This window comes from Capsicum annuum, chromosome 1 (assembly GCF_002878395.1).
Source record: "Capsicum annuum cultivar UCD-10X-F1 chromosome 1, UCD10Xv1.1, whole genome shotgun sequence".
Lineage (NCBI taxonomy): Eukaryota > Viridiplantae > Streptophyta > Magnoliopsida > Solanales > Solanaceae > Capsicum > Capsicum annuum.
The window spans coordinates 5,194,645-5,199,669 of NC_061111.1; positions in this window are offsets into that span (position 1 = coordinate 5,194,645).

Genomic DNA, 5,025 nt, shown 5'->3' on the forward strand with positions numbered 1-5,025 from the left:
GTTCACTATCAAGTACCAAAGATGTTTCAATCTCCTCTTTACCTTGGTGTGGGTCAGGGTAGCCCACCTCTTCCTTTGAAAAGCTCTTGGCACAAGGTGTTTGGACAAGGGAAGTTGGATTTTATGGGATAAGTTTAGGTAACAATTGGTGTAGCCTTTCCACGTGCCATTTCATTTCTTCAATATCGTCATTGATGCGATCAAACGTGGCATCAATATTAGTTGCATCCATGGCACCTAAAGTAAAGGACAACAACAACAACAAAACAAACTTGTTAGTTCAAAATGCCTCACCACACTCTCATTCTCAGTTTTACCTCACACTTGGTTTCACAAGTGTTGAAAGCCGGCTTGTACTTCGTGAGTGATTGAGAGTCGAGTCTGCTCTTGTTCGGAATGGATTTTTGTTTGAGCTGACTCAAAGAAAATTTGTTTACGGACTTGAACCAACAAGATACAACGAATTCACAAAAGAGAAAAGCACACAGCAAATGTTTAACACGAATGAACGAACACAAAGACTAACTAACAATCTAGTAGATGAGTACTGTTTGCCAATTAGTATTGGAACCAACGAAATTGAAACTAGGAACAACAAAAGGAAACTAAGAAATCTGAAATTTGTGCTTAAATATATTGCGTGAACAGTAACAATGATGATGTGGCAGCACGTAATTGGTTGCGGTTTCTAACAATTTTTTTATTTTTTTTGGTTGTTGTCCAATTTCAAGTCTTGGTCAATTTACAATTTAGGAATTGGTGGAATTTGTTTTAAGGAGGGAAATTCAAACAAGTCTGGAGCCTTTTCAAAGTTAAGTTTTCAAGACTTTGACTTTCTTATACTTCTCCTTATAACATGGACCCTTGTTTTATGGAAAGTTGTTGGAAAGTGGTTGAGATGTGATTGACTATTTGATGAGTGATGGAAAGTCTTTCAAGACTAACAAAACTTCACCCTTTTTTCCTTCACTTTTATAGATCTAATGTTCACTTTATATTAACAAGCTATGAAGGTTGTGAAGAACTTCAAGATTACAACAACAATTTCTCAAGAACAACAACAAATCCACCAATATTTATCTCCAAGTCCACAACAATTGCACCACTCGGTCAAGAACGACAATATCAACCCACGGTCAACTTCAAGTTTACAACAAGTTCAACAACATAAGCTCAAACCTTTAGATCAAGACACTTTTAGTGTTAGTGCGAAACAAACCAACATTAGAAAAAATCTAAACAAACAAAAGACTACAAGATCTAGTCACAAAGAAAATGTCTCGGCCAAGATAAAAACAAGACCCAACTTTCGGCCAAGTACAATCTCAAGAACACTTCACTTTTTTTTTTATTTTTAAAATCTCAAGCCCAAGATTGATCTTGTTAAAATAAAATCAAAGATGGATTTGATATAAAATGATACAAGATCAATAAATAAGACACAAAACAAATACCAAAATAGTTCACAAGTTAGAAGAACCGAGGACCCCTTTGGTGACCACTCTCGGATTCACTACAACAAGAATGAAAACACAATAACAACAAGATATTAAGGTGTTTAACACCTCTAAAATCAGTGAGCCAACAAACTAAATTAACAACACAAGCACAAGAACAAGAAGAACACAAAGTCTCGGTTTTCGGACACCAAGCCCGAGAATGAACAACAACAACAATGAAATAGATAGATAGATAGATAGATAGATAGATAGGTAAATTGACATGCAAATGTACAAACACTATGAAAATAGGTGTATATTAAACATAAAGACCCAAGAATTCATACAAGTAACACCAAGCTCTACGGTGACCTCAAGGGAACGGGATTTCCAAGCAACCAACGTTTCAAAACTAGCATCAACACAAGTGATATCCACACTTGTTTACAAGGAATCCACATTGTAAGACTCTCTCTCTAGATCTCTCAAAATATCATCAAAGTTATGAGAAAATGATCTAATATGTTCTATTTATAGCCTAGGTTACAACTTACTATAAAATAACTAAAATACCCTTAATGAGCCATGGCAAAGAGGTGGCCTTGGAGTGTACATATTGGATGGCTTTGGAGTGTTGGGACTTGTTCTCTATACTTCAAAGCTTGTTCCATTGGTTGGGCAGCCACCCGATCTCGAGTCTTTATGTATTGGTCAACAATCACGATCGTACTTGTATCACATGTCATCACCAGTATTCAATCAATAAAGTTGTAAGGAAAGTACCTGCCATGACCCGACTCAAGGCCCTGGTCGAGACAGGCATCCTGAGCCATGAAGGCCCGAGAGACTCCCCTTGGTTCCCCAAACCCACTAGTGATATTGTTTGATTTGGGTCCAGGCCCACACGATTTTAAAACGCATCACTAGGGAGTAAAACTTGATTACTTATAGACCCAGCATCCCTCCCATGTTTTTTTGATGTAGGACTCTTTCTCCTCAGTTGGGGTGTCACATACCCCCCTTATGTACTTAGCATCCCTGCTGAGGTTTGTTCCACCGAATAGGATTTGACTAGACTTAGGATTGAGGTTTGCCCCACCTTATTGGGATTCACCTACACTCAGTTTGAGCTCTGGCCCACATCACAAAGCTGACACAGGAGTGGCTTTGATACTATTCTTGTCACGACCCGACCCGGGGCCCTGGTCACTATGGGCATCTTGAGCCACGAAGGTTCGAGAGACCTCCTTATCTTGCCCAACCCATTAGTGATATTGTCAGCCCACACGGCTTTAAAATGTATTACTAGGGAGTAAGGCTTGCTTACTTATATACCTAGTATCCCTCCTATATTTTACCGATGTGGGACTCCTTCTCCTAAGTTGGGGTGTTACAATACCATATCTTTCTCCATCCCATACCAAAAAAATATGTATAAAAACAGATATATGCATACTCATAAACTGTAATTGAATTCTTTATAATGATAAACACTTCCCCATGACAACAAAGTCAAAAACTTATTTCTGACCCTCGAAACTCATTCGAAACCCAAATAACATGATCAAATAGTGAAATTTGAGTGTAAACCACGTTTCAAATATATTGAAATCATCAAAACTTTCATACAAGATCGTTTTGGAAGAAAATGGGTCCACGCCTATAGCTCCATTTTTCATAAAATACGCTCAATAGCCTAATAAGTTTGGAAGCTTTGAGACCTGAACCAAGGATCCCACTAGCCTAAAATCGACGTTCCAGACGTGATGGAGAGGTTGGATTTTTAATTCAATGTCATTTTGACCAAATATGGGTCCCATGCCCATATTTCGATTTTCCAACTTTTCGACCAATAGGTTGAAATGAGCTCGAGTGCATTGGAACCCAAAACAAAGGTCTACCTAAATTAAATTTTATATTTCAAATCTACTGCCATAGTCAAAATTCGCATCCGAGATCATTTCACTAAAGTTTTCACTCGGTGGTCATTTGGAACTAGCGAAGATTTCAAAACAAAGAATTTGCTCAAAAAAAACAAACGAACTATTCGATAACCTAACTGTCGGTCCCAGAAAGTCATACACAACTTGGGGCAGCTATGGAGAAGCTCAAACGGTGAAGATAACCATAAATATGGAAAATGACCTCAAGGATCATTATAGAGGCTCACTCTTTATACTATTTTTCCTTTTGATTTGTCTGTCATTTTGGCATGAATAAGATTTGTTATGTTCCCTTCAGAAGTAATCCCCAACCTCTAAGATTATTAAATGAAAGTTTGGTGCATTAAGTTCTCACTATGTACAGATTCATAAAAATGTTGAATCATAGGGAATTATTATAAGCAGTATTACTCTATATTTTTGCAACAAACTTATTCCATAAAAGTTCAAAAATTCACACTTGTTATGAAGTCTGTTTTATTCATATCAAAATCCTTAATTGTGTAGAAATATTTAATAACGTAGACGTGCCAAGATATTAGTATCACCTAAACATTTATTACTCCCTATTTGAAAATGAATAGATATCAGTTTCACCTAAAAATTTATTACTCCCTATTTGGAAATGAATATATAGGTTTACTCTAGTTCATGTTAATGGAATATGTGATTTGATTGTTATAAAGATTTTCATATATTAGTAATATTTACTCAAAATTATATACTTATGTTCATGCCGGTGGAAAATGTGATTTGGTATTAAGATTTTCGTATATTATTAATGTTTATTCAAAACTATATACTCTAGTTCATGTAGTGAAAAATGTGATTTGATTGTTATATAAATTTTGTATATTCAAAATTATATACTGTAGTTCATGTCAGCAGAAAATGTGATTTGACCGTTTTAGAGATTTTGGTGTATTATTAATGTTTATTCAAAATTATATACTTTAGTTCATGCCAGTGAAAAATGTGATTTGAATGTTATAATAACTTTGGTATATTATTAATGTTTATTCTAAATTATATACTCTAGTTCATGCAAGTGGAAAATGTGATTTGATTGTTATAAAGATTTTGGTATATTTTTAATGTTTATTCAAAATTATATACTCTAGTTCATGTCAGTGGACAATGTGATTTCATTGTTATAAACATTTTGGTATATTATTAACGTTTATTCAAAATTATATACTCTAGTTCATGCTAGTGGGAAATGTGATTTGATTGTTATAAAGATTTTGGTATATTTTTAATGTTTATTCAAAATTATATACTCTAGTTCATGTCAGTGGACAATGTGATTTCATTGTTATAAATATTTTGATATATTATTAATGTTCATTCAAAATTATATATTCTAGTTCATGCTAGTGAAAAATCTGATTTGATTGTTATAAAGATTTTGGTATATTATTAATGTTTATTCAAAATTATATACTCTAGTTCATGCTAGTGGAAACTGTAATTTGACTTTATAAAGATTTTGGTATATTATTAATGTTCATTCAAAATTGTATACTCTAATTTATGCCAATGAAAAATGTGATTTGATTGTTACAAAAATTTTGGTTTATTACTAGTGTTAATTCAAAATTGTGTTCCCACTTACTAATCCTAACTTGGTAAGAAAATTCATC